This window comes from Camelus dromedarius, chromosome 30 (genome assembly GCF_036321535.1).
Source record: "Camelus dromedarius isolate mCamDro1 chromosome 30, mCamDro1.pat, whole genome shotgun sequence".
NCBI classification, from domain to species: Eukaryota; Metazoa; Chordata; class Mammalia; order Artiodactyla; family Camelidae; genus Camelus; species Camelus dromedarius.
Window position 1 is genome coordinate 24841940 of NC_087465.1, and position 10669 is coordinate 24852608.

The 10669-nt window shown below is 37.3% G+C and overlaps 1 protein-coding gene across 2 annotated transcripts in view; it reads left to right on the plus strand.

Moving 5' to 3' along the window:
• The window catches only part of LOC116154300 (glutamate receptor ionotropic, NMDA 2C-like), a 28052-nt gene that overhangs the window by 1398 nt on the left and 15985 nt on the right, over window positions 1-10669 (plus strand). For both annotated transcript variants that reach the window (XR_010378503.1, XM_064480930.1), the window contains exons 3-4: window positions 8487-8768; window positions 9669-9931. The gene's annotated coding sequence lies outside the window, so the exon portion shown is untranslated. The remainder of the gene's footprint in view (window positions 1-8486; window positions 8769-9668; window positions 9932-10669) is intronic.

The following is a 10669-nucleotide window of genomic DNA, read 5'->3' on the forward strand; positions in this document are numbered from 1 at the left end:
GGTGCTCCAGAGATAGAAGCCTTTAAAAGCTTATTTCCTTGTACATAAGGATCATATAGTATGTGACCTTTTGGGATTGGCTTTTTCCATTCAGTCTCGTTCCCTGGAGAGTCATCCAAGTTGATACACCTGTCAGTAGTTTGTTGCTATTTCCTTGCTTAATAGTATTCCATTGTATGGCTCTATAACATTTTATTTAAAGATGTATTGGTTGATTGGATATTTGGGTGATTTCCAGTTTTGTGCTATTTTGAATAAAGCTGCTATGAACAATTGTGTAGATATTTTTGTGTGAACATAAGTTTTCATTTTTCTGGGATAAATGCCCAATGACTTCATTTTAATGGTGGCCTTATATTTCATTGTATGACACTGTTTTTCATTGTATGAAGTAAGTATGTGGTTTACTTAGATGGTTATTTACAGATGGATTGTTGAGCTGGTACCTCCCCCGTAACCCCCCACATCGTTTTCCTGCTGTTATGAACATCAGTGATGAGAATCTTATAGACAAGTCTTAAGGCACATCCTTCTGTTTCTAGAAGTAGAACTGAAGCTTCAGAATATGCATAGTTTAAAGCTTTGCCTTTTCCCCGGTTATCTTTCTGTTTTTCTTTCATAAAAACCTGCTGGACTCCTACAGCCATGACTGCTTCTCATGCCCTTACCAGCACAGAGCATCTTTGTAGATGTCTGCCTCAGCCCTGGTGGCAGCACACACTCAGAGCCCCACTGCTGGTTGTCCAGCCCCACTTGCCTGAGAAGAGATCTCTCAGAGTAACAGATTCCAGCAAGATCTTATTTTGTGTGAGGTTTGTGACCCTGCTCTAGTGGTTCTGTAAAGCTTCAGAGGATTTGGTATGAGGTGGGCACAGAGAATTATAGGAAATTATAGGAAATCAATCTGAGTCTGGCTTTTCCTATGCGTTGTCTCCTATTTGTACCTTATATTCATCCAGAAGAACTGGACAAGGCCCTAAAAAAAGAAAAACCTTTGAGATGTGAGTCACTTTTTATAAAAGCTGATTAATATAAACAATATAGGGGTGTGTGTGTGTGTGTGTGTCTGTGTTCCATGCCCATTTGAAGCTCTTAGAAATGAGATTTAAGTATAGTCTTCTAATGAAACTGTTAAGTATAAAGACTGGTAAGATGCTTTTCTTCTTATGCCAAAGTGTTGCAATATTTCTGTGTGACTAGGCAGTAATTTTCAAGGAATAAGATAGGATTAACAATATATATCTTCTAAAATTTAGGCAATGCATTTGTGTTTTTCTGAGATAAATGAAATCTTTGGTTTGAAAATTACTTTCTGGTTGGAATGTGGCAAACTGACATTTCTTCCAAAGTAAGACTTTTTTCTTTCTTCTTGTGTTTCAAGATTTATAGTTACTTATTTTTTTCTTATTTACCTGTGATACTGTATGTAAGATGAATCAGGCTGATTCCAGTAAAAATTGTTTTACTGTTAGAATGGCAAATCACCCTTCCAGAAGATTGGATGATTTCAAGAAGAGATTGTGCTCACTAAAGTTTTAATGTCTTGTGACAAAGATCTCCTTCTTACACATAAATGGGTAAAGGAGGTTAGCAGAATCTGGCATTTCTCTTTTTAAAGTTATAAGAAATTCTTACTCAGTCATTTAAATACCTTCTATAAATTCATAGCTGAAGACTAATAATGAGTGTAACAAAATGAGTAAAGCATGTAAAGCATCTTCTGTGGAAATTGTTCACTTTCTCAGAGATGATAAAGAAAGCCATCTCTTTTCTTGTCGTTTTTTCTAATTATCATTATTCCTACAGGATTGGTGATGTTAACATGAAGTATCTAGACCTAGTAAGTTGAAATGCATTTTGGCCTAGGAAAGACAGTATAGTATTGAACATCAAGTTGGTCGTTTTTTTTTTTTTTAATCTGTAGAATGTTTATTATGTAAATCCAGTATTTGACTTACAAGTAACTACCTGGTAGATGTTATACGATTCACTCTCTTTACTTGTAGATTTTAAAAATTGAAGTATAGTTGATTTACAGTGTTTCATGTATACAGTTAAGTAATTAGGTTATATATATTATGTTATATATTCTTTTTCAGATTCTTTTCCATTATAGGTTAAGAGATACTGAATATAGTTCCCTGTGCTATGTAGTAGGTCCTTGTTGTTTATCTGTTCTATATATAGTAGTATGTATCTGTTAATCCCAAATTTCTATTTTATCCCTCTCCCCAACTTTCCCCTTTGAAAAATATGTTTGTTTTCTATGCCTGTGAGTCTGTTTCTGTTTTGTAAATAAGTTCATTTGTATCATGGTTTTAGATTCCCCATATAAGTGGTATTATATGATACTTGCTTTTCTCTGTCAGCCTTCACTTATTATGATAATCTCTAGGTCCATCCATATTGCTGCAAATGTCATTTCATTCTGTTTTATGGCTGAGTAGTATTCCATTGTATAAATACATTACATCTTTATGCAGTCATCTATCAGTAGAGATTTAGGTTGTTTCCGTGTCTTGACTATTGTGAATAGTTCTGCTGTGAACATTGGGATTGGTCATTCTTATCTCCAGGTATTATAAATAATCTGAGCATGCAGGAAGGGGGCTCTGCTTAGTGGGGGAGAGAGGAGTGATCCCTAGGGGAATTTTTGGTAGAGCATTATCTTTGAACTCAGCCAGTCCAGCCTTTTTCAAACATAGTAAATATCCTTATTTTCCTTCAGGGCATTAGAAACGTCCTGGAATATGTCATCTTGATTGAAGCCCAGAGTTTAGTTTTAGTTTTGAAATAAAAATTTCTCTACAAGGCATGTTATAGACAACTTTTTAATTAAAAAAGAAGTACTTTTGTAATGATCATGGAAATACCTGCAGGCCCGAGAACTCCTAAAAGAATCTTTGACTATGAACTTGACTAGACATGGGGACCTAAGATGCCCTGAGAGAGTATGGTTTGCATTTGATTAAATGCAAACAGTAACATCAGACATGCAGACCATTTTGACTAAAATGATGATGTTTGATTCTAATCTGAGTGGTTGTTTGGAAACAAGTCAGCACCATGATTGTTAGTTTATTGAGGAGGTCAGAAGGTACTGGAGGAGAGAAAAAGTTACATTTTAAATAAATAAGATTTATTATATAGATATTTAAAGAAAGATTTGCTTATGAAAATCTAGAGTGATGGTGGGTGTAATAAATAAAGAGGAACTGAAAGACAGCAGTGCATTTCTTGGTGCATAAATGGGGCAAAAGTCATTGGGTTCCTTTGCCTTCTTTAGTGACAGGTTGAGTTTTGGTGGATTATTATATCTTTGGGTGACTATGTGGAAGAACTTCCTGATATATTTTGTGTACTTTTTGAATTTGGATAATGTTTAACAGTGACCATGCCTTTGCCTGCAGTGAGTGGATAGTCTTGTTCTAAAACTGGATTGGAGTCTGGTGGTTTCACACAATTTATTAGTTCATAATGTCTGGCATTGACTTGTTTGTGAACATGGAATAGTCCCCATTCATTGCTCATTATTATGTTTGAACAACAAATACATGTGAGAGTTTTAGGGTCTGTGCTAGCACTGAAGTTGAACAACGGTCTGTGGATCCAGCCAGAGAAAACAGCCAGCCTGGATGTTGCAGGTTTCCTCAAGTTTTGGAAGGTTGAATTTTTTGTGTTGCTGCTTTTTAAAATTTTTTTTGTAACTTTTTTATTTAAGTGTAGTTGATTTACAATGTTAGTTTTGGGTGTACAGCAAAGTGATTCAGTTATACATATACATACATAAACACATTTTCTTTTCAGATTCTTTTCCATTATATGTTAGTACAAGAAACTGAATATAGTTCCTTGTCCTATACAGTAGGTCTTTATTTTTTTTTTTGTTTTTCAGTTTTATTAGGTAGATGTTATAATTTGACTGCACATATACAAGAAATTTGCATGGAAATCCATATATACAATATACTGCACATATTTTTAAAAATTTACATATATGTACTGTTCATTGTTTATAAGAATGTTTAGAGCTTTAGCTTTTTAAACTTACATAGGCGGGTATGGGGCCTGACTGTATTGCAAGCGCACCCCTCCTGCTGTCCTCCTGTGGCTCCCTGTTTCCAGTTGAAGCAGATCTTTTCTGCTAGGCTCCAGTCTTTTTTCTCGATGGCTTTTTAGCAGTCAGTTGTGATTTTGTTGTAGGCGTGAGGAGGGGTGAGCTCATGGTCCTGCTACTCCACCATCTTGACCAGAAATGAACTTTTCTATATTGATGAACTTTTACAAAGTGAACACAATTATGTAACCATAACCTAAATCCAAACCTTCCTATCAAGTACTCTGAAGCTTCCCTGTGTCCTGTCCCAGTCAAATAATCTATTCACCCCAGAGTTAACTACTGTTCTGACTTTGTGATCAGAGGTTAGTTTGTCTTGTTTTTGAATTTAATAGAAACAGGATTATGTATCTGCTCTCCCATCCCCCCGGTGCTTTCATACAGCATTGTGTTTGTGAGATGTATACTATTTTGTGTGTGGCATTAGCTTTCTCATTTTCACTGAAGTTTAAGATACTATCATAAGAATATACTGCAGTTTATTTCTCTGTTCTACTGCTGATGGACATTTGAGTTATGTGCAGTTTGGGGCTCTTTAAATAGTGCTGCTATGGTAAATCTTGTACATAGCATTCCCTGCACATAGCACACATTTCTTTCTGTTAATTGTATACCTCCAAGTGGAGTTACTTAGCTATTGGGTAAGTGTGTTTTCACCTTTTATTAAAGGTGAAAATAGATACTTTCATCTCCTAGGGTGAGTTCTTTGGTCACAAGAGAAATGGACTTTGTGAAAATGTTCCAGCTCCAGTAGCTTTTAATGGAAGCTTGTGGGGCCTTGCTGTCATTCACCAGCACAGAGTAGCATGACATAATAACCTTGTCATAAGACAAGTGTCACATCCATTTTCTTAGGAGATCCTTATAATAAGTAGGTCAGGCATCTTTATCCTCATCATTCAAGTCATGAAACTGAGGTGAACCAACTTAGTGGCAGGGCTCTCACAAGAACCAGATGATGACAGCTAACATGTTTACCACCTGCTTACTGTGGGCTTGATATTGTGCAAGGTTCTTTACATATTAGATTTCATTTACTCTTACAGCAGCCCCATGAGGTATATTCTCCATTATCACCCCCATTTCATAGATAAGAAACCTAGGCTTAAAGAGGTTAAATAAATTGTTCAAGATCACATGGCTATAACCCAGCAATGCACTTGGATTGTCAGGTCTTTGATCTCCATGAAATATTTCTGTGAAAAGCCTGTCATCCATTCTTGTATTATTTGTTCATTTGTGTTTTCAACAGACAAGTTTTTGAGCCCCTCCTTGGACTCCATGCTCATCATGAAATCCACCTGCAGTGATTTCCTGGACTTGTTTGTACTGCGTGTGCTTGTTGAGAGAAAGTGATGTGCTGTGGCTTTCCGTAAACCCCGTCTACCTGACCGCTAAGTCTAGCATTCTCCCCTGGTCTGTGGTGCTGGTTAGTGTTTTTACAGGGTTAATTGGGCTCCCTTATCACTGCTGTTTGAGGCTACACTTGGGTCACTGAAGGGACTTTTCTACACATCTTATGTCTTTGGTGGCATAGCTGACACCATTTTAGTAATGTGAGTTCTAAATAGAGATGTTTACATTGGTGCTTAAAAGCTGAAAACAAGTATACTTTCATTAAAGGCGTAACAATAATTATAGGAGTGTCAGTAATAGAAAGCTGAGTACACATATCCAAAAATCCTTTAGTAAACCATAGGATAAGTAATCCTAGCTGCTGCAACAAATAATCCTTGAAATTTCAGTAGTTTAATATCATCAGCAATTTCTGTCTTGCTTACATCCTAATTCCACGTGTCTCAGTGGAGTTGGGGGTGGAACTCTGCTCCACATAGTCATTTAGGGACCCAGATGGCTTTCTGTCATCAACACATGGTTTTGAGGTCCTCCTGGCCTTATCAGTCAATAAGGAAAGGAAATAGATGGTTAACATGCTTCCTTTTAACTGCCCAATCACAGGAGTGTTACCTCCCTTCAGCCCACATTGTGTTGGTAAGAACCAGCACATCCAGCTAAACTAGGTCCAAGAGGGCTAGGAAGTGTGATTTGCTTATGTGCCCAGAAAGAAAAGTAAATGCATTTGGTAGGTGTCTAGCCAGTCTCTACCAGAATCTCCCCTTCTAACAGCCAAATATCCTATCCACTCTTCCTCAAAGACCTACTCAGCCCCTCCCCAGAGCAAACAGCCCAGAGTCCCATGCAGAATGGTATCCACCTGACAGGCCAGGGTTTCCAGGTGAAGCACGATTCTCTTTGACAGGTTTCAGTGTAGCTCCTCATTGTGTACTAATCAGTGAGTTGAAAGCCAAGTCACTTCCTCACCTCACCCAATACGACGGTGAATCTGTAAGAACACTCCTATCCAGAAAGCAGAGTGAGGAAGCTATGGCAATCAGTAACACAGCTTTGAGAGCCACTGAAAGACCTTATGAAGACCCTCTACCTTCAAGTTGGGCATTTTCCTTAATTAGGCCATTATTCTGCTCTTAAGGAGGAACTGCTTTATAAATATGTAGTTCCATGGAGCTCCTGGTTCCAGTGGTCTTGTGTCCCTTCACCACTGGCTTCAACTGATGTGGGTTTCAGGGGGAGGGGACGCCCAATGAGAATGCACTCTTCTCCACCTGCTTTCTGCCTGCAGGTACGTGGTTCTAAGGCTGCCAGACAAGTCTCTAGCTTTTTTTTTTTAAGTAGAGTTGTGGTTTCTTTGTCATCTTTGTCATTACAGCCCCTTCAAAAAGTTTTTAGGCTTCTGATCTGTTTGGTTCCACTCAGCCCCATGTGCCAGTAACTACAATAACAGAACATTAGTTTTTGTTGGGTTTTTTTCTCAGGTTAATTGCATCTGTCTGGTTATTATGAGGAGCAATAATCTTCAGTTTGAAGATGACACCTCTAATGTGATGTTTGCCAAGGAACTGAGTCACTCTTCAACCAGGAATTCTCATGAAATCTTGCTTTTTCTTAGCATTTGAGTCCAGATGCAGAGAGAGAACCTAAGAGGCCCTGAGTTTCTAGACTCTGTTCCCTTGGATTCCTTCTTTAAAGACCAGCCCATTCTGTCTTGAGCTTATCTTTCTCCCGTGGTATCTTGTCAGCAGTAGCCAGTAGTAGCTGGCACTTCACTCCCTGTCCTCTCCTGCCATTCTCAGACTCTGCCGAGGACCCCAGGCCCAGGCGCCAGTGGTCGGCCTTGTAAACCACTGTAGGTGACAGCTTAGCAAATGTTTTGTCACTTTTCATAAAATGTGAGTTTGCCCCTCTCCAGCCTCTAGTATCAGTTTCCTTGCCACCCAGAACCCAACCACTAAGCTCATGACACGAATTTTAACTTCTGGTCACCGTCGCCTCACATTCTAAAGGCCAGAACTGGTGATGGTCCCGTGTAGACTGGAGGCAGAGCAGAGTGCGGTTCAGCTGGCGTGCAGCATGCATGGGGAGCAGTGAGCGGCCGGCCGGGTTCTGCCGCCACGAAGAAGGAAGGATGCTTAGGTTTTCTGAGCATCCCAGCTACTTCTCACAGTTATTTCTAGAAATTGTTGAGAAGCCAATCTACCTCATTGAATCGGTAGCCTCTTAAACTTTTCTTTAATCTTATTTTATAAATTACAAAATGAAGTGACCTCAATGACCATGATTAAGGTGATTTGAAAATGACAATATCTGTATTTTTGGAGCTCCCATAATATGCTGATGTTCACCCACATTTATAACATCTCCTTAAGGGGTATTTCTCATATTTTAAAAATGTAATGTTCTGAAATGTTACATTGCATTTAAGTGTTTTAGGCCACAGGAATGATTTCATTTAAAAATCCTAGTGATTTTGTTTTAAGATTTTCCTACACTGTGATGAAATTCATGCATTTTAATATTTATATTTTATGCTTCATTGATATAAATTATGGTTGCTTCTTTAGTTTCTACTCGAAATGTATGAAATGTTTTTCCTGCCTCAAATGTATGTTGACTTTATAATATGGATAAAAGATATATTACAAAAGAACCATTTAGATTCATTTTTTATTTTTCTGAAACAAAAGCAATCTCAGTCTTATTTGGTTTATCTTTCCTTTGAAGCAGATCTTTGAGTCAACCATGAAATCCCTAATATTATACTGTATTGAAATTATTATCTGAAATTTAAAAAATTATGTGACACTATGTGAGTATACTCTGTTAACCAGAACGGTAAGTAATATATTTAACATTAATGACCTAATTTGACAGTTATAGGTATTAAATATATTTAATAGTATTATATATGTTAATAATTTAATGTGTTTTCTTGTATATCATGTGTCTACATATATGTTAATTTTGAGGAGTCATACAGGGTTCATCCTCTGTGTCCTGTTTTGTTTTATAGCTATAAGAAACTGGCTGAGAATAAAGAAACTGAATTTGTTAACCCTTTACCCCTTAAGATGAATCCAAATGTTATGTCTCAAGAAACAAAAAATGTGAACTAATTTTTGGACAAAAATGAAGAGCATACAGTTTTACAATAGTCAACAAATGAAGGCACAGAAAATAACTGTTCAAGAGTAAATACTGTGGAAGAACAAATAGATTAAATGTACTTTGATATTTTGAAGAAAAAAAATCTCTTGGTCCTTGATTATTACCCCAGGATGACAAAATACATAAGGTAAGTGTTTATAGTTTATATTGATTTGACATAGTGATAAATGAAGTTACATGAATACTGTTGACAGGTATGTACTTCGTGAACCAGTGGGACTGATGACAGAGTAACGTCTACATGGATCCTGGGTATCTGTGAGCAGTAGCGGTTACAACACCCTGTCGTCCCCAGGTTTAAAAATGCCACTATAGCATTAACTTTCTTTTAGAAGCCATTCTTTACATTTTTTATTTTTTAAATAAACATAGTCCAGAATTTGAGTAGCATAAGAAAATTAAGTTTATTCTAGTGCTTTTTATTCAATCTTACCAGTATGTGTTCTGCAAAAGGTGAGTTGGCATTTTGTATAAATGCTGTTAGCGACTGTTGAGAAACTTATACATCACTGTTCCTTGTTTCTGTATTCTTGATTTATTCTGATTTATAGTCTCTGTGACCCCAGTATTCCATTTTTATTTTATGGTTTTATGTGTTTACCATAAACTAACCATAAACTATCTCCAGTTCCTTAAGGAATAAGGCAGGGTTTATTTAATATATATTTAATATATATAATCAGTTTTTACCTTGAGAAAGCTGAAGAAAAAATACAAGATTTTAAGTCATTTCAACTGTGTTCTTCCCCACTCTCCTCCATGTTCATTCTTGTAATTACATGTCTTGCTCTCTGGCAAACCTATTTTGTTTTATTATTTTGTTTTTTTTTTTTTACTCCTAACTTTGAAAATGTGCTTCAGAATACTCAAATTCTGATGAATTAGGCTTGGAGAACTTGAATGTCATTACTTGCCTTCTACAAACCATGTTCTTCAGTAATCACTATGGTTTTGCCATCTGTTAAATCGTATTTACAACTGTCACTGATGTTTGTTTAAGTACTGAAGAGTTTGTACTTCTGCACAGACTTCTAGATCTCGACTGAGTTCTGGAGAAGCAGGGGCTGGGACTGGTACACAGCCATCACATGGGAAGGCCAGAAGTGCCCCTCCTTTGTTTAAAAGAACACCCCAGAGTGGATTCTATGCATCAGTGAGGAGCTCAGGCTATGGTGAAACCCAGTTAACCATTCAAGACATTTTCTACTCTTGAAAAGAGAACTTCAAAGAACATTATGAAAAGCAAAAACTAGAGATCCATCCCTGCCTCAAATCTAGCTGGGAAAAAAGGTAATTATATGCACTTTTCATAATAAAATTTAGTACATATAATGTATTATTTCATTTTCCTTATTCTCTATTTTCCCTGTTTCCTTCTCTCCTTCTGAGAACTTTCCTTATTTATAGAAAAAAATTAATCTTAAGGTGCTACATTCCACCTCTGAAAGATAGATTCAGTTCAGTTCAGTTCAGGTTTTTTTTTTTTTTTTTTTTTTTTTTTTTAATCATTAGTTCTAGGTTTTCCTGAATGAGACCCAGAAAGTATGGGAGGTGAATATAAGATTGGAGAGTCAAACCCCTCCTCATCTTGTTGGCTTTATAATATCCAAAATGTTTACCAGAAAAGAGCTATAAATTCAGAATGCAAAGGGCAACATACAAATGAAGGTGGATACAGAGAGAAATATCTGGATGTGAGTTTGATCTAGTGTTGGGGAGTCCGGATGTTTTATCAATCACCTGTGTGCGTTTATACATCCCAGTGCCTCTCTCAGTTATTTCCTGGTGGAGTCATCCATTTTGGAGGGAGGAAAGGGTGGTTTCCTACGTAGAAGCCCACGGCACTATTAATAGGAATAGAAATGCTCAAGTCAGACCAGTGCTCCTGCTGCCTTTAGACTCTGGTGGGGCGGGAGGGCAGTAGAGCCAGAAGCACTTTGTGTTTTCCTTTGTGGTTCAGCTGAATAGGCGGCCAAGCCCATCGCTGCTGCCTGCTGTGATGGAGGAGAGCTAGCCTCACTGGGAAAC